This window comes from Cervus canadensis, chromosome 9 (genome assembly GCF_019320065.1).
Source record: "Cervus canadensis isolate Bull #8, Minnesota chromosome 9, ASM1932006v1, whole genome shotgun sequence".
NCBI lineage: Eukaryota > Metazoa > Chordata > Mammalia > Artiodactyla > Cervidae > Cervus > Cervus canadensis.
The window spans coordinates 48,390,206-48,418,038 of NC_057394.1; positions in this window are offsets into that span (position 1 = coordinate 48,390,206).

The window sequence follows — 27,833 nt, forward strand, 5'->3', positions numbered from 1 at the left end:
TGCAAAAGGGCAAAATGGTTGCCTGAGGAGGCCTTACAAATAGCTGATAAAAGAAGAGAAGCTAAAGACAAAGGAGAAAAGGAAAGATATATCCATCTGAAAGCAGAGTTCCAAATAATAACAAGGAGAGATAAGAAAGCCTTCCTCAGTGATAAATGCAAAGAAATAGAGGAAGACAATAGAATGGGGAAGACTAGAGATCTCTTCAAGAAAATTAGAGATACCAAGGGAACTTTTCATGCAAAGATGGGCACAATAAAGGATATAAATGGTATAGACCTAACAAAAGCATAAGATATTAAGAATAGGTGACAAGAATGCACAGAAGAACAGTACAAAACAGATCTTAATGGCCCAGATAACCACGATATTTAGATGAGTAGATGAGTACTGTCTAGGTGATGACTAGGTATACTGTCACAATGTCTAAGGGAGTAGAGTCACCTAGAGTCAGACATCCTGGAATGTGAAGTCAAGTGGGCCTTAGGAAGCATCACTAAGAACAAAGTTAGTGGAGATGATGGAAGTCAAGTTCAGCTATTTCAAAATCCTAAAAGATGATGCTGTGAGAGTGCTGCACTCAATATGCCAGCAAATTTGGAAAACTAAGCAATGGCCACAGGACAGGAAAAGGTCAGTTTCCATTCTAATGCCAAAGAAAGGCAATGCCAAAGAATGCCCAAATTGGCCCACAATTGCACTCATCTCACATGCTAGCAAAGCAATAGTCAATTTTCTCCAAGCTAAGCTTCAACAGTACATGAACTGAGAATTTCCAGATATTCAAGGTCCATTGAGAAAAGGCACAGGAACCAGAGATCAAATTGCCAACATCCACTGAATCATAGAAAAAGCAAGAGAGTTACAGATAAATATATACTTCTTCTTTACTGACTATGCTAAAACTTTTGACTATGTGGATGACAACAAACAGTGGAAAATTCTTCAAGAGATGGGAATAACAGACCACCTTACCTACTTCCTGAGAAATCTGTGTGTAGTTCAAGAAGAAACAGTTAGAACCAGACATGGAGCAACGGACTGGTTCCAACTTGGAAAAGGAGTACATCAAGGCCATATAATGTCTCCCTGCTTATTTAACTTATATGCTGAGTACATCATGCAAAATGCCAGGCTGGATAAAGCACAAGATTTTCCTGGAATTAAGACTGCCAGAAGAAATATCAGTAAAGTCAGATATGCAGATGACACCACCTTTACGGCAGAAACTGAAGAAGAATGAAACAGCCTCTTGATTAAGGTGAAAGAGGAGAGTGAAAAAGCTGGCTTAAAACTCAATATTAAACACACACACACACACACACACACATGAAGATCATGGCATGTTCTCCCATCACTTCATGGCAAATAGAAGGGAAAACAACGGAAATAGTGACATAATGTCTTTTCTTAGACTCCAAAATCACTGCAGATTGTTACTGCAGTCATAAAATTAAAAGACACATGCTCCTTGGAAGAAAATCTATGACCAACCTAGACAGCATATTAAAAGCAGAGACATTATTTTGCCAAGAAATACCCATCTACTCAAAGTTACAGTTTTTTCCAGTATTCATGATATGTATGTGAAAATTGGACCATAAAGAAAGCTGAGTGTGAAGGAATTAATGTTTTTGAACTGTGGTGTTGGAGAAGACTCCTTAGATTCCACTGGACTGCAAGGAGATAAAACCAGTCAATCCTAAATGGAATCATTCCTGAATATTTATTGGAAGGATTGATGCCAAAGCTGAAACACCAATACTTTGGCCACCTGATGTGAAGCACTGACTCACTGGAAAAAACTCTGATAACGGAAAAGATTGAAGACAGAAGGTGAAGGAGATGACAGAGGACAAGATGATTGGATGGCATAACTGACTCAATGAAAATGAATTTGGGCAAGCTCTGGGAGGTGGTGGTGGACAGGGAAGACTAGTGAGCTTCAGTTCATGAGGTTACAAAGAATTGGACATGACTGAGACATTGACAGTGGAAGTGAGAAATAGATTTAAGGGACTAGATCTGATAGACAGAGTGCTTGATGAACTATGGATGGAGGTTCATGACATTGTATAGTTGACAGGGATCAAGACAAACCCCAAGGGAAAAAAAACACAAAAAAAGCAAAATGGCTGCCTGAGGAGGACTTACAAATAGCTGTGAAAAGAAGAGAAGCAAAAAGCAAAGGAGAGAAGGAAAGATATACCCATTTAAATGCAGACTTCCAAAGAATAGCAAGGAGAGATAAGAAAGCCTTCCTCAGTGATCATTGCAAAGAAATATAGGAAAACAATAGAATAGGAAAGACTAGAGATCTCTTCAAGAAAATTAGAGATACCAAGGGAACATTTCAAGCAAAGATAGGCACAATAAAGGAGAGAAATGTTAGAAAGCTAACAGAAGCAGAAGATATTAAGAAGAGGTGACAAGAATACACAGAAGAACTGTACAAAGAAGATCTTCACGACCCAGAAAATCATGATGATGTGATCACTCACCTAGAGCCAGACATCCTGGAATGTGAAGCCAAGTGGGCTTTAGGAAGTATCAGTATGAACAAAGCTAGTGGAGGTGATGGAATTCCAGGTGATCTATTTCAATTCCTAAAAGATGATGCTGTGAAAATGCTGCACTCAATATGTCAGAAAATTTGGAAAACTCAGCAGTGGCCACAGAACTGGAAAATCTCAGTTTTCATTGCAATCCCAAAGAAAGGCAATGTCAAAGAATGCTCAAACTATGGCACAATTGCACTCATCTCACACGCTAGTAAAGTAATTCTCAAAATTCTCCAAACCAGGCTTGGAGCAATATGTGAACCATGAACTTCCAGATGTTCAAGCTGGTTTTAGAAAGGCAGAGGAACCAGAGATCAAATTGCCAACATCCCCTGAATCATCGGAAAAGCAAGAGAGTTCCAAAAATCATCTATTTCTGCTTTATTGACTATGCCAAAGCCTTCGACTGTGTGGATCACAATAAACTGGAAAATTCTGAAAGACATGGGTATACCAGATCACCTGACCTGCCTCTTGAGAAACCTGTATGCAAGTCAGGAAGCAACAGTTAGAACTGGACATGGAACAACAGACTGGTTCCAAATAGGAGAAGGAGTACGTCAAGGTATATTGTCACCCTGCTTGTTTAACTTATATGCAGAGTACATCATGAGAAACGCTGGTCTGGAAGAAGCACAAGCTGGAATCAAGATTGCCAGGAGAAATATCAATAACCTCAGATATGCAGATGACACCACCCTTATGGCAGAAAGTGAAGAAGAACTAAAGAGCCTCTTGATGAAAGTGAAAGAAGAGAGTGAAAAAGTTGGCTTAAAGCTTAATATTCAGAAAACTAAGATCATGGCATCTGGACCCATCATTTCATGGCAAATAGATGGGGAAACAGTGGAAACAGAGGCTGACTTTATTTTTTTGGGTTCCAAAATCACTGCAGATGGTGATTGCAGCCATGACATTAAAAGAGGCTTACTCCTTGGATGGAAAGTTATGACCAACCTAGACAGCAACCTACTATTTTAAAAAGTAGAGACATTACTTTGTCAACAAAGGTCTGTCTTGTCAAGGCTATGGTTTTTCCAGTAGTCATGTATGGATGTGAGAGTTGGACTATCAAGAAAGCTGAGTGCCAAAGAATTCATGCTTTTGAACTGTGGTGTTGGAGAAGACTCTTGAGAGTCCCTTGGACTGCAAGGAGATCTAACCAATCCATCCTAAAGGAGATCAGTTCTGGGTGTTCATTGGAAAGACTAATGTTGAATCTAAAGCTCCAATATTTTGGCCACCTGAAGTGAAGAGCTGACTCATTTGAAAAGACCCTGATGTTGGCAAGGATTGAAGGCAGGAGGAGAAGGGGACGACAGAGGATGAGATGGTTGGATGGCATCACCGACTCAATGGACATGAGTTTGAGTATATCCCAGGAGTTGGTGATGGACAGGGAGACCTGGCATGCTGTGGTTCATGGGTTCGCAGAGTCAGACATGACTGAGCAACTGAACTGATCCTTAGTGACTGAACTGAACTGATTGAGATCCTACTGTTTAGGATAGGGAACTCTATTCTATGATCTGTTTCATCTAATTGGGAAAGAAATCTAAAGAAGAGTGTATGTATCTGTGCATAAAACTGATTCACTTTTGTATACCACAGAAACGAACACAACACTGTTAAGCAACTATACTCCAATATATATTAAAATTTAAAGAAATAAAATGGAGTAAACCCTATATCGTGCTCTCACACTTCACCATTGGGTGATGCAAGTAGCAATAGGAAGCTTATTTTACACACTCCAGCAACAGCCCAGCCAATGAGAAAGCACAACCACTCAGCCAAAGAGAAGCATCCACAATCCTGAACTCCTGTGTTCCTCCAATGGATTTTGTTCAGAAACATGCCTTTGAAACTCCTACCTTTTCTCCATAAAAGAACTCTGTCTTTCTTTGTTTTTCAGACTTGCCTACCATTCAACATGGTAGTTTTCTTTATTTAATTGCAATTCCTCTGGTATTCCAAACTAAAATCATTTTACTGGTAAAATAGCTGACTATTTTATTTTTTAAAGTTAACTTTAGAATCTCATGACAAAGACAAATGAATTTTCAGAGTAAAATTCACTCCATATTCCCTTCTATCTCAGGAAAAGTTTGTTTAAAAACAAAATAAACAAATAAAACCTATTGCATAAAGACTCATCATGTTAGGATTTTTTTTTTGTATTTAAAGGAAGCTGATAAGAAGAACATTAATCATTCACAAAATTATTTTCCCTTATAGTAATAAAGTGAATATTATAGAGTAGAATAAAAAAGAAAAAAATCTGAACAATGGCTCACTATACTAAAAAATTTAAAAAAAAATAAAGTAAAAGAAATAACTGAAGCTGAAGGTCTAGATGCAGGGATATGATGGGGTACAGATAATATTTACTTCATGTTCATCATTCTGATAGAGTATGTTACATAGGAGATAATGAAGTTTATTCTTAACTGTGCCCTTCTAAGAAATGTGGGTTTTCTCTGCATTGGGGGTCAAGGTTAAGTAAAAAATATTGGACATGTGTAACATGGAAGAGATTAAAAGTCAGAATAAACTGAATGTTCAACTCTGTATATGCTCTGTTCCAGGAGCATATTCTTAAGCAAACTAATTTACTTCTCTGACTCACAGTTTTTTCTTTCAGTTCACTCTCAGTTCAGTTCAGTTGCAAAGTTGTGTCCAACTCTTTGTGACCCCATGGACTGCACCAAGCCAGCACTCCCTGTCCATCAGCAACTCCTGGAGTTTACTAAAACTCATGTTCATTGAGTCAGTGATGCCATCCAACCGTTTCACCCTCTGGCATCCCTTTCTCCCCCTGCCATCAATCTTTCCCAGCATCAGGGTCTTTTCCAGTAAGTCAGCTCTTTCATCAGGTGGCCAAATTATTGGAGTTTCAGCTTCAATATCAGTCCTTCCAATGAATATTCAGGACTGACTTCCTTTAGGATGGACTGGTTGGATTTCCTTTTTGTCCAAGGAACTCTCAAGAGTCTTCAACACCACAGTTCAAAAGCATCAATTCTTCAGCACCCAGCTTTCCTTATAGTCCAACTCTCACATCCATACATGACTACTGGAAAAACCATAGCTTTGTCCAAATGGGCCTTTGTTGGCAAAGTAATGTCTCTGCTTTTTAATATGCTGTCTACGTTGGTCTTAACTTTTCTTCCAAGGAGCAAGCACCATTTAATTTCATGGCTGCAGTCATTATCTGCAGTGATTTTGGAGCCTAAAAAATAAACTCTGTCACTCTTTCTACTTTTTCCCCATCTATTCGCCTTGAAGTGTTGGGACCAGATGCCATGATCTTAGTTTTCTTAATGTTGAGTTTTAAGTCAACTTTTTCACTATCTTCTTTAACTTTCTTCAAGAGGCTCTTTAGTTCTTCTTCACTTTCTGCCATAGAATGGTGTCATCTTCATATCTGAGGTTATTAATGTACCTAACAGCAAAATTGGTTCCAGCTTGTTCTTCATCCAGTCCAACATTTCTCATGATGTATTCTGCATGTAAATTAAATAAGCAGGGTGGCAATATACAACCTTGATGCACTCCTTTTCCTGATTTGGAACCAGTCTCTTGCTCCATGTCCAGTTCTAACTGTTCTAATCTGCATACAAATTCCTCAAGAAACAGGTCAGGTGGTCTGGTATTCCCATCTCTTGAACAGTTTTCCACAGTCTGTTGTGATCAACAAAGTCAAATGCTTTGGCATAGTCAATAAAGCAAAAGTAGATGTTTTTCTGGAACTCTCATGCTTTTTCAATGATCCAGCAGATATTGGCAATTTGATCTTGCCATGGATGTTGCCAAAGAATGCTCAAACCACTGCACGATTGCACTCGTCTCACATGCTATCAAAGTAATACTCAAAATTCTCCAACCCAGGCTTCAACAGTACATGAACCATGAAATTCCAGATGTTCAAGCTGGATTTAGAAAAGGCTGAGGAACCACAGATCAGCTCACACTAGCACAACAAAAAAGATTCTATGAATATATGTAATTGCCATTTTTAAAGTAAATCAGATTTGATTATGAAAGTAAATTGCAATTCTTTTTTGTGTTAGCTTGTTGTTTAGCTGAAATTCAAACTTTGTACACTGTTACCAAATTTAATCTCAGAGACGTAATTTTGGGTGACACTAAAATAACAGCTTTTTGCTTTGTCAGGAAAGTACAGTTCAGTTGCGCATTTGTGTCTCACTCCTGCAACCCCTTGAAATTATCAGAACAAGTGGACAACAAAGGGTTAATGCCCTAAATACTGTGTATTCTGACCTGGAGGGTGTAGTAAGGATATTTATAGTAATGGTTCAGCTTGTGAATATTCTTCTGACTGGTTGGCACTGAGGTAAGTGAGAGTCAACATCATCAAGCTTATGGTCCCAACCAGTCTGGGGTCTACATTACTGAGGGTACCATATAGTTAACTCTCCTATGTACTGGGGGTTTTAGTTCAATTCAGTTAGTCTCTCATTCGTGTCTGACTCTTACTGACCCCATGGACACACCAGCTTCCTTATCCATCACCAACACCTGGAGCTTGCTCAAACTCATGTTCGAGTCGGAGATGCCATCCAAACATCTCACCCTCTGTCATCCACTTTTCCTTCTGCCTTCAATCTTTCCCAATATCAGAGTCTTTTCTAATGAGTCAGTTCTTCGCATCAGGTGGCCAAAGTATTGCAACTTCACTTAAGCATCACTCCTTCCAATGATTATTCAGGATTGGTTTCCTTTAGGATTGTCTGGTTCGATCTTCTTGCAGTCATCTCCAACACTGCAGTTCAAAAGCATCAATTGTTCAGTGCTCAGTTTTCTTTATGGTCCAGCTTTCACATACATATGTGACTACTCAAAAAGCCATAGCTTTGAATAGATGGACTTTCGTTGCTAAAGAAATGCCTCTGCTTTTTAATATGCTGTCTAAGAGGTTGGTCACAACTTTATTCCAAGGAGTAAGCACCTTTTAATTTCATAGTTGCAGTCAAAATGTGCAGTGATGGTGGAGACCAAGAAAATAAAGCTTGCTACTGTCTCCTTCGTTTCCCCATCTATATCCCATGAAGTGAAGGGACCGGATGCCATAATCTTTGTTTTTTTGAGTACTGAGTTTTAAGCCAGCTTTTTCACTCTTCTCTTGCACTTTCTTCAAGAGGCTCTGTAGTTTATCTTCACTTTTGCCCTAACGGTAGTGTCTTCTGCATGTCTGAGGTTATTGATATTTCTCCCAGCAAAATTGATTCCAGCTTGTACTTCATCCAGTCTGGCATGTCACATGATGTACTCTGCATATAAATTAAATAAGCAGTGTGACAATATACAGCCTTGGCATATTCATTTCCCAATCTGGAACCAGTTGGTTGTTTCATGTCTGGTCCTAACTGTTGGTTCTTGACCTTCATACAGATTTCTCAGGAAGCAGGAAAGGTGGTATAGCATTCCCATTGTTTAAGAATTTTCCACAGTTTGTTGTCATCCATGCAATAAAAGGTTTTAATGTATCAGTGAAGAAAAAGTAGATGTTTTTCTGGATTCTTTTGCTTTTGCTATGACCCAACAGATGCTTGCAATTTGATTTCTGGTTCCTCTGCCTTTTCTAAATGCACTTTGAACATCTGGAAGTTCTTGGTTCAGGAAGCCTAACTTGGAGAATTTTGAGCATTACTTTACTAGCATGTGAGATGAGTGTAATTATGCAGTAGGAAGAACATTGTTTGACACTGCCTTTCTTTGGGATTGGAATGAAAACTGACCTTTTCCAGTCCTGTGGCCATTGCTAAGTTTTCCATATTGCTGGCATATTGAGTGCAGCACTTTCACAGCCTCATCTTTCAGGATTTGAAATAGTTCAACTGGAATTCCATCACTGTCACTAGCTTTGTTTGTAGTGATGCTTCTTAAGGCCCATTTGACTTTGCACTCCAAGATGTCTGGCTCTAAGTGAGTGATCACATCATCGTGGTTATCTGGGTCATTAAAATCTGTTTTGTATACATCTTCTGTGTATTATTGTCACCTCTTAATATTTTCTGCTTCTGTTATGTCTATACCATCCCTGTCCTTTATTGAGCCCATTTTTGCATGAAAAGTTCCCTTGGTATCTCTAATTTTCTTGAAGAGATATAGTCTTCCCTTTTCAATTGTTTTCCTCTATTTCTTTGCACTGATCACCGAGGAAGGCTTTGTTATCTCTCTTTGCTATTCTTTGGAACTCTGCTTTCAGATGGATATATCTTTCCTTTTCTCCTTTGCCTTTCACTTCTCTTCTTTCCTCAGCTGGATGTAAGACCTCCTCAGACAACTATTCTGCCTTTTTGCATTTCTTCTTCCTGGGAATGGCTTTGATCACTGCCTCCTGTACAATCTTTAACCTCCATCCTTAGTTCTTTGGCCACTCTGTCTATTACATCTAATACATTATATCTATTTGTCACTTTAGGTCATACCTGAATGGTCTACTGGTTTTCCCTACTTTTTTTTCAATTTAGTCTGAATTTTTCAATTAAGAGTTTATGATCTGAGCCACATTCACACTCACTGTAAGGCCATGTACTCATGCTGTGGAGAGCTGTGTAGTCATATCCTGTGGTCATGCCATTTAGGACCTCCCAAGACAGACGGGTCATGGTGGAGAGCTCTGAGAAAACATTGTCCACTGAAGAAGGGAATTGTAAACCACTTCAGTGTCCTTGCCTTGAGAGCCCCATGAACAGTATGAACTGGCAAAAATATATTACACTGAAAGAAGAATTCCCCAAGTTAGTAGGCCCCCAATATACTACTGGAGAAGAGTGGAGAAATAGCTCAAGAAAGAATGAAGAGCTTGAGCCAAAGTAAAAACACTGTCCGGTTGTGGATGTGACTGGCGATGGAAGTAAGTTCTGATGCTGTAGAGAACAGTATTGCATAGGAACCTGGAATGTTAGGTCTACAAATCAAGGTAAATTGGAAGTGGTCAAAGAGGAGATGGCAAGACTGAACATTGACATTTTAGGAATCAGTGAACTAAATTGGGCTGGAATGGGTGAATTTAATTCAGATGACCATTATATCTACTACTGTGGGCAAGAATCCTTTAGAAGAAATGGAGTAACCCTCAAAGTCAACAAAAGAGTCTGAAATGTAGTATTTGGGTGCAATCTCAAAAATGACAGAATGATCTCTGTTCATTTTCAAGACAAAGCATTCAATATCACAGTAATCCACATCTATGCCCCAACCTCTAATGCCAAAGAAGATGAAGTTGAATGGTTGCATTAATACATACAATACCTTCTATAAGTATCCTTTTCATCATAGGGGACTAGAATGTAAAAGTAAGAAGTCAAGAGATACCTGGAGTAACACGCAAGTTTGGCTTTGGAGTACAAAATGAAGTAGAGCAGTGACTTTTTGGGAAAGAGAACAAGGCTTGCCAAGAGAACACACTGGTCATACCAAACACCCTCTTCCAACAACACAAGAGAAGACTCTACACATGGATATCACCAGAATGTCAATACTGAAATCAGATTGATTATATTCTTTGCAGCCAAAGATGGAGATGCTCTATATTGTCAGCAAAAATAAGACCAGGAGCCAACTTTGGCTCAGATCATGAACTCCTTATTGAAAAATTCAGACATAAATTGAAGAAAGTAGGGAAAACTAGACTATTTAGGTATGACCTAAATCAAATCTCCTACAATTATACAGTGAAAGTGACAAATAGATTCAAGAGATTAGATCTGACAGATAGAGTGCCTGAAGAACTATTGAAGGGAGTTTATAACATTATATAGGAGATGGAGGTTTCAGCGCCTGCAAAAGGGCACAAAATTTTGTTATGCATATGTTTTGAAGGGGCAGCAAGTCCCTGCCTCAAGGCTGTACTATTCTTTCTTGCCTGTTCCTCTCTTGTGTCTGTATCCTCTCTTTTCCCTAAATAATAACTGTTTGAACCCACCCTTTGGAGCTCAGGGGAGGTCTTGGAGGCTGAGTGAAGCCTATTTCCTGTAATGAAGAAATGGGGGACACTAAAAGCTCTTATGTCAAGGACCCCACAAAATCCTTAAGGAAAATAATTCTGAGAGAACCCACAGACTAGGAGAAAATATTTGCAAATGAAGCAACTTGACAAGGCATTTATCTTCAAAACATACAAACAGCTCATGCAGCTCCAAATAAAAAGAAGAAAGCAATCCAAAAAAAAAAGAAAAAAGAAGAAAAAAAAAAAAACTAGGCAGGGGATCTAAATAGATATTTCTCCAAAGAAGACAGAAATGACCAACAAATACAAGAAAAGATGCTCAATATCTCTATTATTATAGAGATGCAAATCAAAACTACAATGAGGTGTAACTTCACACAGGTCAGAAAGGCCATCATTAAAAACTCTTTGTTGCTGTTTAATCTCTAGGTTGTGTCCGATGCTTATGCAACACATGGACAGAGGAGCCTCATGGGCCACAGTCCATGGTATTTCACTGGCAAGAATAATGGATGGATCACCATTACCCTTCTCCAAGGGTCCTTCCCAACCCAGGGATCAAACCCATATCTCCTGAAAGTCTCCTGCTTTGCAGGCAGATCCTTTACAGCTGAGCCACCAGATAGGAAGGAGAAAAGGGAACCCTCCTACATTATTGGTGGGAATGCAAACTGGTACAGCCTCAAGGGAAAACAGTATGAATACACCTTATAAAATTAAAAATAGAGCTACCACATGACCCTGCAAGCACACTCTTGGGACTATATCAAGAGAAAAGCATGATCTGAAAGGACACATACTCCCCAATGTTCATTGCAATACTGTTTGCAATACTCAAGACATGGAAGCAACCTGAATGCTCATTGAGAGAGGAAGGGATAAAGAAGATGTAGTACATATATACAATGGAATGTTAATTAGCCACTAAAAAGAATTAATTAATACCATTTGTAGCAACATGATGGGCCTAGAAATTGTCATACTGAGTGAAGTAAGTCAGACAGAGAAAGAGAAATATCTTTTGATATTGCTTATATGTGGAATCTAAAAAGAAGTGATACAAATGAACTTATTTACAAAACAGAAACAGACCCACAGACTTAGGGAACAAATATGGTTACTAGAAAAAAAAAAAATGATGGAGAGGGATAGTTAGAGAGTTTTGCATCAACATGTACACACAGTTATATTTAAAATGGGTAACAAACAAGGATCTACTATATAGCACAAGGAGCTCTTTTCAGTGTTATGTGGTACCCTGAATGGGAAGGAAGTTTGGGAGGAAATGGATACATGTGTATGTATGGCTGACCGCCTTTGCTATTCACCTGAAACTATCACAACATTGTTAATTGGCTACACTCTAATGTAAAATAAAAAGTTAGAAAAAGGATAAGATTTCTATTTAAGATGACTATATGAAACTTGCAAAGAAATGGTAATGTTAAATATAATTTTATCACCTTGAAAATAGAAATATTTCCATCACTTTAAGTTCTTTCACCTAGAACTGTTTTTTCTTTAAAGGTATGTTTTACTTCTAAAACATTCTCTGTTTTACCATTATCAAGAAAATTTAATAAATCAATCTAGTTAAAGGTAAAGTATCCAATTTTATAAAGATTAAATAACAATTACTGTAACATATGGATCGATGTTGAATTATTAAATGATGAGCTGACTATTAACATGATCCATAAGGATATAAAAAATCTTAAGTTAGAAATTTTATAATTCTAAACTTCCCATGAATATTTTGCAGATTCAAAGTTCAATGCTAAGGCAATCAGTCAAGATGATCCCATAAAGACATCTTCTTCTAATCTATAGTCACTTATCTGCTGATTCCATTTTGAGTTATGTTACTTGTCAAGATTTTGGGTAGATGGTGATTTCATTGGTTGGCATTTAAATAAATTTCTGGTAACTTAATGTTAAATGCAAAGTCTTATTTCAAAGAGCAGACATAGAATAATTAATTGAAAAAATTAGCAGCAAAAGATGTTATTATTAGGATATAAAGTGGTCAGAAACTTGTGTTTTGATGGGTAGGGTGTATTTTGAAGAAATACAGTTTTATTTGTTTCTGTTCTTCCAGTCCTCCCAGATTTGCACACTTTTTTGCTGACAGCTATAGAACAGACCCAATCTCATTTGTATTCTGTGTCATGCACACTACTATCAGTTTGTCTTGCCTTTCAAATTAGTATTTCTTTATAATTTAATCTATTCCAGGATTTCATTTTTATTTTTTTTAACAAGATGATTGTTAATATATTTTACAAAGGGGATAGGTTAGACATAGGAATGATGATCACTTTAACATGCTTTTAGAAAAACTAAAATGATGCAGATAGATTTTACAATTTACCTTTGTAAATAAAATATTAAATCACTTTTTCACATATATAATTGCACATGACTATTTTAATAACTTGAAATATTTTTTGTAGGAAACACAAGAATAGGGAAGAAAAACAGATTACTATAAGTCATAATTTCATGCCTAGTTTCTTTTATGTTATGCTAAGAATCTTATGATTTTATGAATCTCTCATAAGAAAATGTTTACATACATTGGATAGACTAGTGAGATAGTGCCTTAGCCTCCTGACATTAATATTTTTAGCTAAGATTTGCTTCACTTAACAACAACAAAAACTTTCCATTATTATAGTAGTTCTATTAATACATTTTTCTGCTAAAGAATAATAATAAATTTCATTTGAATTTTAAATTACTTAGAACGCTGAATACTTTAAGTTCCTAACTTCTAGTAGCTTGGTCATGAGATATTTTTTAAAACAGTATCTGTGATCCAGAAGAAATAAGAAATGAACTATCAGTATGTGCATTCATGCTAAGCTGTTTCAGTCAGGTCTGACTCTGTGCGACCCTATGGGACTGTAGCCTGCCAGGCTTCTCTGTCAGTGGGATTCTGTAGGCAAGAATACTAAAGTGGGTTGCCATGCCCTCCTCCAGGGGATCTTCTTGACTCAGAGATTGAACCCACAACTCTTACATCTCCTGCATTGGCAGGCAGGTTTTTTGTTGTTGTTGTTTTTGTTTTTTTTTACCACTACCACCACCTGGGAAGCCCCAGTGAACTGACCGTTCCCTTTTAAAACGGAAGATTTAATGTATTTTCTTCAGGTGACATTAGCTGTAAAGAACTTACCTGCCAAAGCAGGAGATGAGACGTAAGAGATGCAGGTTTGGTCCCTGGGTTGGGATGATCCCCTGGAGGAGGACATAGCAACCCACTCGAGTACACTTGCCTGGAGAAATCCCATTGGTAGGAGTCTGGCAGGCTACAGTCCATAGGGTCTTAAAGAATGGGAGATGACCAAAGGAACTTTTTATTGTTTGCTTACTGCATTTGTTTGGGGGCAGAATGTGTTTTATACAAAGTGACTCACTTCTTAAACCTCTCACCTCCCACCTCTTTCCCTCAGTGAACCAGTTTTGCCATGAAGTAAATTCTTTGCTACATGAAGTCTGACAAAATGCATTTATTTGGATGATCTCATGTTTCTAATATGTCTGCATTACATGAGCCCCAAGGCTTCCTTTTCCACAACAGAAGGTTTCTCAGGCACAGAGTCCTGCTTACTCACTCTAGTACTGAGCTACTGTTAACCTTATAGCTTAAGCTGTAGAAAGTTAATTTTCATTAATTTTCTATGCTTTAATAAGAGTATTACATTTTATAACTGTTTGGTAATTCTATCTCTTTAGGGTCACACAGCTTGGTATTGTTCATTGTTCAGTTGCTCAGTCATGTTTATCTCTTTGTGACTGCATGGGCTGTAACACTCAAGTCTTCCCTGTATTTCACCATCTCCCAGTTTGCTCAGATTCATTTCTATTGAGTCAGTGATGTTATCCAACCAACTATCCTCTGTCATCCCCTTTGCCTCTTGCCTTCAATCTTTCCCAGCATCAGGGTCTTTTCCAATGAGTCAGTTCTTCACATCAGGTGGCCAAAGTATTGGAGCTTCAGCTTCAGCATCAGTCCTTCCAAAGAATATTGCAGACTGATTTTCTTTATGATTGACCAGTTTGATCTCCTTGCAGTCCAATGAACCCTCAAGAGTCCTCTCCAAAACCACAGTTCAAAAGCATCAGTTCTTCAGCACTCAGCTTTTTTTATAGTCCAACTTTCACATCCATACCTGACTACTGGAAAAACCATAGCTTTGACTAGGTAGTCCTTTGTCAGCAAAGTAATGTCTGCTTTGTAATATGCTGTCTATGTTGGTCCCAACTTTTCTTCCAAGGAGCAGGTGTCTTTTTTTTTCTTCTTTCTTTTTATTTATTTATTGAAGGATAGTTGCTTAACTGAATTTTGTTGTTTTCTGTTAAACCTCAACATGAATCAACCATAGGTATACATATATCCCCTCCCTTTTGAAGCTCCCTCCCATCTCCCTCTACATCCCAGCCCTCTAGGTTGATACAGAGCCCCTGTTTGAGTTTCCTGAGCCATACAGCAAATTCCTTTTGGCTATCAATTTTACATGTGGTAATGTAAGTTTCCATGTTACTCCTTCCATACTTCTCACCCTCTCCTCCCCTCTCTCCACGTCCATAAGTCTATTCTATATGTCTGTTTCTCCATTGTCGTGCAAGTGTCTCTTAATTTCATGGCTGCAATCACTATCTGCAGTGATTTTTGGAGCCCCCAAAAATGAAGTCTGTCACCATTTCCATTGTTTCCCCGTCTTTTTGCCATGAAGTGATGGGACCAAATGCCATGATCTTCTTTTTTTTTTTTTTGACTGTTGAGTGTTGAGCCAGCTTTTTCACTCTCTTCTTTCACTTTCTTCAAGAGGCACTTTAGTACTTTTATGCTTTCTGCCATAATTGTGGTGTCATCTGCGTGTCTGAGGTTATCGATATTTCTCCCAGCAATCTTGATTACAGCGTGTGTTTCTTCCAGTCTGGATCTGTGTATAAGATAAATAAGCTGGGTGACAATATACACAATCTGACATACTCCATTCCCAATTTGGAACCAGTCTATTGTTCCATGTTTGGTTCTAACTGTTGCTTCTTGAGCTGCATACAGATTTCTTAGGAGGCAGGTAAGGTGGTCTGGTATTATCATTTCTTTAAGAACACAGTTTGTTGTTATCTACACAGTAAAAGTCTTTGGTGTAATCAGTAAAGCAGAAGTAGATTTTTTTTTCTGGAATTCTCTTCCTTTTTTGATCATCCAGTGGATGTTGGCAATTTGATCTACCTTTTATAAATCCACTGCCTTTTCTAAATCTTTTTCTAAATCCTCTACCATTTCTAAATCTAGTGTGAACATCTGGAAGCTCACAGTTCACGAATTTTTGTAGCCTGTCTTGGAGAATTTTGAGTATTACTTTGCTAGTGTGTGAGGTGAGATGAATGCAATTGTGTGGTAATTTGAACATTTTTTGGCATTGCCTTTGTTTAGGATTGGAATGAAAACTGACCCTTTCCAGTCTTGTGGCCACTGCTGAGTTTTCCAAATTTGATTGCATAATGAATGCAGCACTTTCACAACATCATCTTTTAGGATTTGAAATAGCTCAACTGGAATTCTATCACTTCCACTAGCTTCATTCATTGTGATGTTTCCTCAGGCCCACTTGACTTCGCATTCCAGGGTGCATGGCACTAGATGAGTGATCACACCATTGTGATTGTATCAGTCATGAAGATCTTTTTGTATAGTTCTGTGTATTCTTGCCACTTTTTCTTAATATCTTCTGCTTCTGTTAGGTCCATACCATGTCTGTCCTTTATTGAGCCCATCTTTGCATGAAATGTTCCCTTGGTATCTCTAATTTTCTTGAAGAGATCTCTAGTATTTCTCATTCTACTGTTTTCCTCTATTTCTTTGTATTGATCTCTGAGGAAGGGTTTCTTATCTCTCCTTGTTATTCTTTGGAGCTCTGTATTCAAATGGGTATATCTTTCCTCTTCTCCTTTGCCTTTCACTTCTCTTCTTTTCACAGCTATTTATAAGACCTCCTCAGACAACCATTTTGTCTTTTTGCACTTCTTTGTTTGGGGGAAATGATCTTGAGCACTGCCTCCTGTACAATGTCACAAACCTCTGTCTATATTTGTTCAGGCACTCTGTCTATCAGTTCTAATCCCTTGAATGTATTTGTCATTTCCACTGTATAATTGTAAGGGATTTGATTTAGGTCATACATGAATGGTCTAGTGGTTTTCCCTATTTTCTTCAATTTAAGTCTGAATTAATGTAATAATGAGTCCATGATCTGAGCCACAGTCAGTTCCCAGTCTTATTTTTGCTGACTCTATAGAACTTCTCAATCTTTGGCTGCAAAGCATACAGTTGATATTGAACATCTGGTGATGACCATGTGTACAGTCTTCTCTTGTGTTGTTGGAAGAAGGTGTTTACTATGACCAGTAAGTTATCTTGGCAAAACTCTGTTAGCCTTTTCACTGCTTCATTTTGTACTCCAAGGCTAAATTTGCCTATTGCCCCAGGTATCTCTTGACTTCCTGTTTTGTGTTCCAGTCCTCTGTGATGAAAAGGACATCTTTTTTGGGTGTTAGCTCTAGAAGATCTTGTAGGTCTTCATAGAACCATTCAACTTCAGCTTCTTCAGCATTACTGGTTGGGCATAGACTTGGACTACTGTGATATTGAATGGTTTACCTTGGAAAGGAACAGAGATCATGCTGTTGTTTTTGAGATTGCACCCAAGTACTGCATTTCAGGCTCTTTTTGTTGACTCTGAGGGCTACTCCATTTCTTCTAAGGAAATCTTGCCCACAATAGTAGATACCATGTTAATCTGAATTTTATTTGTCCATTCTTGTCCATTTTAGTTCACTGATCCCTAAAATATTGATGTTCACTCTTGTCATCTCCTGTTTGACCACTTCCAGTTTACCTTACTTCAAGGACCTAACATTCCACGTTCCTATACTGCCATCACCGGTCACATCCACAACCTGGCATTGTTTTCACTTTGGATCCATCTCTTCATTCTATCTGGAGTTATTTCTCCACTGATCTCCAGTAGCATATTGGGCACCTACCTACCTGGGGAGTTCATTTTTCAGTGTCATATCTGTTTGCCTTTTCATACAGTTCACAGGGTTCTCAAGGCAAGAATGCTGAAGTGTTTTGCCATTCCCTTCTCCAGTGGACCACGTTTTGTCAGAAATCTCCACCATGACCCATCTGTCTTTGGTGGCCCTATATGGCATGGCTCATAGTTTCATTGAGTTAGACAAGGCTGTGGTCCATGTGATCAGTTTGATTTGTTTTCTGTGATTGTTGTTTTCATTTTGTCTACCCTTTGAAGGATAAGGATAAGAGGCCTATGGATGTTTCCTGTTGGGAGAGACTGACTGTGGGGGAAACTGGGTCTTTTTCTATACCTCTCAATGGATATGCAGGAGACCCTGCATATTGACCCTTTGATTCCTGGGTTGAGAAGATCCTCTGGAGAAGGGATAGGCTACCCACTCCAGTATACCTGGGCTTCCCTTGTGGCTCAGCTGGTAAAGAATCTGCCTGCAATGTGGGAGATCTGGATTTGATCCCTGGATTGGGAAGATCCACTGGAGATGGGAAAGGCTACTTACTCCAGTATTCTGGCCTGGAGAATTCCATGGACTGTATAATCCATGAAGTCACAGAGTCAGACATGACTGAGTGAGCTTCACTTTCACTTTCAAAGGGTATACATAAAATCTTGAGCCCTTTTGCAGTTACTGAAACCCAGGTAGCAGAAGTTAAGTGTATGCTGTGCACAGGTATGTAGACATAAGACAGGTTGGAACCAGAAGGTTGATGATGCTGACTCTCAGTTACCTCACCATCAACCAATCAGAAGAATGCCCATGATTTGATCATGCCCTTCTCTTTGAACCATTACTGTAAGAGTTCTCACTACTCATTCCAGGATGGGACACTTAGTTTTGAAGGAATTAGCCCACTGTAACCTACTTTGTCTTGAAAAACAATAAAATTGTCATTTTCTACTTATGCCAAACCTCATGTCAGATATTTACTTTGGTGTTGGGTTACAGAAATTGAATTTGGCTTCATCAGCAATAAACTATCTTGTTTAATCCATTAGGTCTCATTTATGAGGTTTTATATCTTGCTGGTTTATATCTTGCTCTTCTGTTTGAGTTTAGGGTTGTTTTGTAATAATAAATGAAACAAAAATGTTCCTTTTAAGAGAACTGATCTGTCAATCCTTCAGAAATTGCAAAAAAAAAATAATAAAATATATTTCCATCCCATCCATTTACTTAATAATTTATTTTCCTGCCCAGAGTAACAAATGTTTTCAGAAATTACATAAAGAAAACAAACTGGGGTCCTGGCGATTTTTCTTTTCATTTTTTTTTAATGTCATAAATAAGAAATTAAGATAACATGAGAACAATGTATGGCTGGGACTCTGTGGAATCAATTATATGAAAAGATAATATGTAAGAATATAACAAGGAAAGATATATGCTTTACACATTTTAAGTTTGACTTAAGCCTAGACCTATATCTAGGAAAATATGAAATTAGTTTATATTTCCTTCTTTCTGTTTTTTTTTTTTTTTTGTCAAATGTTTTTCCTAGGACAAAAATGACTGTGTAGTACTGCAAGTATGTGCCAAATGCAAGTAAAATATATCCCAAGTGTGAGTAAATTTTGCCATCTCTGTTTCAAGAAACCACACCCAAATCATCATTTTCTTACACCTACACAAGTAAACCTACCTACTAACCATTCTTACAATTTTAATTCTTGTCCCCTGCTAAGCCCTCATCACACTTGAAGCAGACTGATCTTTAAAAAAAAAAATGCAAATATAATCTTATTAAACTCCTGCTATGATCTATACCCTTGAGTCAAGTTCAGATCCCAACTCCTTATCATAATCTTTGTCCTCCACAATCTGACATCAGCAACATTTCAAACTTCACCCTCCACCACAATCTGCTTGCTCACTAAGATCATTGTCTTTCATCGTGTCCTTGGAGCATGTGAGCACATTCCTGTCTCAGTCTTCTGGTTTTATATTATTGTCTGTAGCTCCTAAAACAGAAAGTAAGGAAACAACTCAATTTCTCTGATTATCAGTGTATCAGTGGAAAGGACACAAATATCAAAAGATCCAGAGATAAAACCACACATATTGTAAGCAAGCAGTAACTTCATGTGTGTGTGCACATGTATGTGTGTTTGGTATTCTTTCCATTTATCATATTTCCATCAAAACCTTTCTTCTATTTCATAATGTAACTTTTGTTTTAATGTTTAGTGCATATGAAATATTCTACATCAGATACTATGGTCTAGAAACTTCAAGCTATATTGTCTGATCAAAAAGTAGCAATTAAAAATGGTTAATGAACATAGGTTGTTTCCATACCTTGGCTATTGTAAGTAGTGCTTCAATAAACATGAGTGTGAAGGTATCTCTTTGAGGTCCGGTCTTCTTTTCCTGTGAATACACATCCGAAACTGAGGTTGCTGGATCCTATGGTAGAAGCTTTTAATCAAAAAGTAATTTTCCAATTATAAGCTAAAAAAGTTCTGGAAATCTAATGAAAAGCATCATGATTAATGTCATAATACTGCATTATATATTTGAAAGTTAATAAGATAGATTTTAAGTATTTTCACACAAAAAAGAAATCATAATCATGTAGTGACCATATAATAATATACAAGAAAGAGATGAAAAAAGGCAAAATGGTTGTGCGAGAGACCTTACAAATATCTGAGAAAAGAAGAGAAGTGAAAGACAAAGGAAAAAGAGAAAGATAATAACCATCTGAAAGCAGGGTTTCAAAGAATAGCAAGGAGAGATAAGAAAGCCTTCCTCAGTGATCAAATCAATGCAAAGAAATAGAGGAAAACAATAGAATGGGAAAGACTAGAAAGCTCTTCAAGATAAATAGAGATATCAAAGGAAATTTTTAAGCAAAGATGGGCACAATAAATGGCAGAAATAGTATGGACCTAACAGACGCAGAAGATATTAAAAGGTGGCAAGAATACACAGAGAAATATATGAAAAAGATCTTAATGATCCAGATAACCATGATAGTGTGATCACTTGCTTAGAGCCAGACATCCTGGAGTGCAAAGTCAAGTGGTCCTTAGGAAGCATCACCAGGAACAAAGCTAGTGGAGGTGATGGAATTCCAGTTGAGCTATTTCAAATATTAAAAGATGATGCTATGAAATTGCTGCACTCAATATGCCAGCAAATTTGCAAAACTCACCAGTGGCTACAGCACTGGAAAGGTCAGTTTTCATTCTAATTCCAAAGAAAGGCAATGCCAAAGAATGTTAAAAACAACTGCACAATTGCACTCATCTCACAGACTAGCAAAGAAATGCTCAAAATTCTCTAAGCAATGCTTCCACAGTATGTGAACCAAGAACTTCCAGATGTTCAAGCTGGATTTAGAAAAGGCAGAGGAACCAGAGGTCAGATTGCCAACATTTGCTGGCTCATAGAAAAAGTAAGGGAATTCCAGAAAAAGACATCTACTTCTGCTTCATTGATGATGTGAAACCCTTTGACCATGTGGATGACAAACTGTGGAAAATTCTTAAAGAGATGGGAATACCAGACCATCTTACCTGCCTCCTGACAAATCTGTTTGCAGATCAAGAAACAACAGTTAGAACCAGATAGAACAGTGGGCTGGTTCCAAACTGGAAAAGGAGCAAGTAAAGGCTGTATATTGTTAGCCTGTTTATTTAACTTATATGCAAAGTACATCATGTGAAATGCGACTGGATGAAGCACAAGCTGGAATCAAAGATTGCTGGGAGAAATATCAATAACCTCAGATATGCAGATGACACCACCCTTATGGCAGGAAGTGAAGAGAAACTAAAGAACCCCATGATGAAAGTGAAAGAGGAGAATGAAAAGTGGCTTAAAATACAACACTCATAAAAACAAGGATCATGGCATCCTGTTTCATCACTTCATGGCCAATAGATGGGGAAACAATGGAAACAGTGACACAGTTTCTTTTCTTGAGCTCCAAAATCACTGCAGACGGTGACTGCAGCCATGAAGTTAAAAGGCTCCTTGAAGTAAAAGTTGTGAACAATCTAGGCAGAATATTAAAAAGCAGAGACATTACTTTGCCAACAGATATTCATCTCATCAAAGTTATGGTTTTCCAGCAGTCATGTTGTAAATGTGAGAGCTGAACCATAAAGAAAGCTGAGTACCAAAGAGTTAATGGTTTTGAACTGTGGTGTTGGAGAAGACTTGAGAGTTCTGGAATCTTGGTGTGCTACAGTCCACAGGATCACAAAGAGTCAGACACAACTGAGCAACTGAACTGAGCATAAATCAAATCAGCATCTTGTACATTTTAAAAGTACACAATTTCATATGCTGATTGACATGTCAGTGAAAATGGGAAAAAAAAAAATTGTATCTCAATAATCCCGAAAAAAACTGTTATGCAATGGGGTGTCATCATATATGTTTTAGAAGATTGTGTTTAGAGCCCTCAGAAAGCAGCATGACAATTTTTTGTTTATTTGAACAATCTAATCTGAAATAGAGTGGAAAAGAGAAAGAAGACTGAAATAAACTCTTCTGTGTTTTATACTAGTCCATTTCTTTTATTCTATAAGATGAAAATAACACAATACTCAGCACAATAATTTTGAATGCACTCATCATAGATATACATATATGTATATAGACATATGCATAATGAAAATATTTGCATTTTTACATATGCAATATTTACATTTTACAGATACATTTTTATATTTACATATGCATAAGGTAAATATTCCATCCTAACTGCAATGATCATCTATTCTGCAAGAGTTGCTACAAATTCTTTTTTGGTATTTTTTTTTTCACATTTTCAGATATTCTGAAAAATAAAGATATATATATATATATATATATATATATATATCCTTATATATTTAACTTATATGCAGAGTACATCATCAGAAATGCCAGGCTGGATGAAGCACAATCTGGAATAAAGATTGTTGGGAGAAATATCAATAACCTCAGATAGGCAGATGATACCACCCTTATGGCAGAAAGTGAAGAGGAACAAAAGAGCCTCTTGATGAAAGTGAAAGAAGTGAGTGAAAAAAAAAGGCTTAAAACTCAACATTCAGAAAACTAAAATCACAGCATCTGGTCCCATCACTTCATTTGAAAAGACCCTGATGCTGGGATAGATTGAAGGCGGGAGGAAAGGGGGACAACACAGGATGAGATGGTTGGATGTCATCACCAACATGATGGATATGCATTTGAGTAGGCTCCAGGAGTTGGTGATGGACAGAGAAGCCTGGCGTGCTGCAGTCCGTGGGGTCACAGAGACACGACTGAGTGAACTGAATTGAACTGATATCCGCCTAATATATACAGGCATGTTCAGTCGCTCAATCATGTCTGACTTTGCGATCCCATCAACTCTAGCCTGCCAGGCTCCTCTGTTCATGAGTTTTTTTCCAGCAAGAATACTGGACTGGTTTGCTATTTCCTCCTCCAAAGGAACTTCCTGACTCTCGGATTGAAGCCATGTTTCCTGCACTCACACATACATACAAACATACATATTTTGGAATATACCTACAATTGCTACTGCTAAAAGCACACCTGTTTAATATTTTTATTGCTTAGTAGCTACTAGTAAACATTTTCCCAAAATAATGTAAATATTTCATCATAACTGCAATGATCATCTATTCTGTAGAGTAGTTTCAAATTCATTTTTGGTATTTTCCTTCACATTTTCAGTTATTCTGGCATATGTAGACATCTATAACATCTTAAAAAATTATGTATAGCAAATAGTCAGCTGGAATGGAAATGCTTGTGCACTTATTTTCAAGCATAATAACTTCTAATGTGCACCAACTCAATGGGCATGAGTTTGAGCAAGCTGTGGGGGACGGTAAAGGAAATGTAGGCCTTGTTTGCTGCAGTCCATGGGGTCACAAAGAGTCATATATGACTGAGCAACTGAACAACAGCAACAAATTATCCTCTAATAATTGCATACACCAGGAGTACAGTATCATTTGCCTTTTTTAATTTTTAAATGAAACCTTGAAAATCATGGTCAAAATAAGATGATATTATGAGTACTAAGTGGTCACAAATTTAAATAGCACCTTTATCTATGTAAAATGCATTTAATACTTGACATTTCAGGACACACCACATATTTCATTCTAAGCCTCCAACATCACACATATACAACCTGGACAGCCACTGCACACTGCTCTCCATACCACACGCCTCCTCTTATGTGAATGCACTCTTCGTTCTGCCTGGGTTGACCCCACTGCTGTGGATGTCCTCTTCTATTTAGACAGACTATGACCCCACATGAGGGTCCCTGCAGGCCCACTTAGGGCCATGATATTTATCTCCTCCACTCCAAAACACAGATGTTTGTCTTTTGTGTCTTGTTCTAGTCCACATCCATTCTACATTCAACCCTTCAATTCTTTAACTATAAAATATGAATTTAAAATGTCATTATCAGTTATCTTTTCACTTTCCCTTTCAACATGTTCTTATTTCATCATTCCTTTTCCTTCCTTCACCTTCCTTCTCCTTCCCTCCCCTTTCTGAACACTTAATTCCATAAGGAAATGAAATGTATGTGTTTTGGAGTGTAGAAGAGAGATGCTGTGCCCCAGAGAGGGGTCTATATGGAGGATGACATCCACAGGTATGAGGCAGAGTGCAGGTGAAGAAAAGAAGTCAGTCCAGACAGGATTGAAGGTATACTTCAAGTAGTTGCTCACACTTTTGGTAACTGCATAAGCTGAAAATGTAGAGTGCTTAATTTTACTTATTACTATTTTATCATGACTGTAACTAGTGTACACAGCATCTAAGTATTTATATGAACCACCTTATTTCAAAGAAAGAATAATAGAAATGTTACGTTTTACAATTTCATTTTCATTTACAAAAATCACAGTATTTACTCACTAATGAAACAAAAACAGGTGTTTATGAAACATTAGCAATTGTCAAAGTATTCTATTCTGAAACTTCTAAGAATCAAAGCATGTTGATGACCAAATTATTATATATTTCATTCGGATTAAAACAAGTTGTTACAAAATAATACCATTGCATGACAATGTTCAGAGGTTCACTAGCTTTGCATTTACGTATTCTCAACACACTGGATACAAATGAAAGTTTCTTTAACTTTTATGCAGACCATAAGCATTAATATAAATTGACAAACAGAATATACAAAACTAGAAGTTTCTTTAAATTCAGGATTCTTGGCAAAACAGTGATAATACTCCAAAATAACTTTAAGATGTTTAAAAGTCTATATTTTTATCTCCACCATTTAAAATAAATAATAATAAAAAAAGTATTCACTCTAGAGTGAGAATCATGGCTTCTTTATTGAAAATATTTTTCTAATATTTTTTGCATTATCACACCTGCAATAAATTGATGTCAAGAAAGAATTGCAAGAAAAAATTAAATCTATGGAAAGAAAACTAACCAATCTGATTACATGGACCACAGCCTTGTCTAACTCAAAGAAACTATGAGCCATGCCATGTAGGGCCACCCAAGATTGACAGGTCATGGTGGAGAATTCTGACATATGTGGTCCACTGGAGAAGGGAATGGCAAACCACTTCAGTATTCTTGCCTTGAGAACGGCATTAACAGTATGAAAAGACAAAAAGATAGGACACTGAAAGATGAACTCCCCAGGTCAGTAGGTGCCCAATATGTTACTGGAGATCAGTGGAGAAATAACTCCAGAAAGAACAAAGAGACTGAGACAAAGCAAAAATAAAACCCAGTTGTGGATGGGACCAGTGATAGAAGTAAAGTCCAATGCTGTGAAGAGCAATATTACACAGGAACCTGGAATGTTAGGTCCATGAATCAAGGCAAATTGGAAGTGGTCAAACAGGAGATGGCAAGAGTGAACATCGACATTTTAGGAATCAAAAAAGTAAAATGGACTGGAATGGGTGAATTTTACTCAGATGACCATTATATCCACTACTGTGGGCAAGAATCCTGTAGAAGAAATGGAGTAGTCATCATAGTCAACAAAAGTCTGAAATTCAGTACTTGGATGCAATCTCAAAAATGACAGAATGATCTCTGTTCATTTCCAAGGCAAGTCATTAAATATCACTGTAATCCAAGACTATGCCCTGACTAGTAATGCTGAAGAAGATGAAGTTCAACAGTTCTATGAAGACCTACAGAACTTCTAGAACTAACATGCAAAAAAGATGTCCTTTTCATTATAGGGGTCTGGAATACAAAAATAGGAAGTCAAGAAACATCTGGAGTAACAGGCAACATTTGTTTTGGAATACAGTATGAAGCAGGGCAAAGGATAATAAAGTTTAACCAAGAAACGAACTGATCATAGCAAACACCCTCTTCCAACAACACAAGAGAAGACTCTTCACGTGGACATCATCAGATTGTGAATACGGAAATCAGATTGACTACATTCTTTACACCAAAGATGGAGAAGCTCTATACAGTCAGCAGAAACAAGACCAGGAGCTGTTTGTGGCTCATATCATGGACACCTTATTCCCAAATTCAGACTTCAATTGAAGAAAGTAGAGAAAATGACCAGATCATTCAGGTATGACCTAAACCAAATCCCTTATGATTATACAGTGGAAGTGAGAAATAGATTCAAGGTATTAGATCTGTTAGACAGAGTGCCTGAATAACTATATACAGAGGTTCATGACATTGTACAGGAGGCAGGGATCAAGATCATCCCCAAAAAAAGAAATGAAAAAGGGCAAAATTGTTCTCTGAGTAGGCCTTACAACTAACTGTGGAAAGAAGAGAAGTGAAAGGCAAAGGAGGAAATGAAAGATATACCCATTTGAATGCAGAGTTCCAAAGAAGAGCAAGGAGAGAAAAGAAAGCCTTCCTCAATGATCAAAGCAAAGAAACAGAGGAAGACAATAGAATGGGAAAGACTAGAGATCTCTTCAAGAAAATTAGAGATACCAAGGGAAAATTTCATGCAAAGATGGGCACAATAAAGGAAAGAAACGTTATGGATCTAACAGAGGCAGAAGATATAAAGAAGATCTGGCAAGAATACACAAAAGAACTATACACAAAAATCTTCATGATGCAGATAATCATGGTGGTATGATGACTTATCTAGTGCCAGACATCCTGGAATGTGAAGTCGAGTGGCACATAGGAAGATCACTACGAACAGGGCTAGTGGAGGTGATGGAATCCCTGCTGAGCTACTTCAAATCCTAAATGATGATGCTGTAAAAGTGTTGCACTCAATATGCCAGCAAATTTGGAAAACTCAACAGTGGCCACAGAAATGGAAAGGGTCAGTTTTCATTCCAATCCCAAAGAAAGGCACTGCCAAAGAATGTAATCAGTTCAGTTCAATTCAGTTCAGTCACTCAGTCATGTCGGATTCTTTGTGACCCCATGAATTGCAGCATGCCAGGCCTCCCTGCCCATCACCAATTCCCAGAGTTTACTCAAGCTCACGTCCATCGAGTCGGTGATGCCATCCAGCCATCTCATCCTCTGTCATCCACTTCTCCTCCTGCCCCCAATCCCTCCCAGCATCAGGGTCTTTTCCAATGAGTCAACTCTTCGCATCAGGTGGCCAAAGTATTGGAGTTTCAGCTTCAACATCAGTCCTTCCAATGAACACCCAGGACTTATCTCCTTTAGGATGGACTGGTTGGATCTCCTTGCAGTCCAAGGGACTCTCAAGAGTCTCCTCCAACACCACAGTTCAAAAGCATCAATTTTTTGGCGCTCAGCTTTCTTCACAGTCCAACTCTCACATCCATACATGACCACTGGAAAAACCATAGCCTTGACTAGGCAGACCTTTGTTGGCAAAGTAATGTCTCTGCTTTTTAATATGCTGTCTAGGTTGGTCATAACTTTCCTTCCAAGGAGTAAGTATATTTTAATTTTATAACCACAATCACCATCTGCAGTGATTTTGGAGCCCCCAAAAATACAGTCACCCACTATTTCCACTGTTTCCCCATCTATTTCCCTTGAAGTGATGGAACCAGACGACATCTTAGTTTTCTGAATGTTGAGCTTTAAGCCAACGTTTTCACTCTCCTCGTTCACTTTCATCAAGAGGTTCTTTAGTTCTTCTTCACTTTCTGACATAAGGGTGGTGTCATCTGCTTATCTGAGGTTATTGATATTTCTCCTGGCAATCTCAATTCCTGCTTGTGCTTCCTCCAGCCCAGCATTTCTCATGG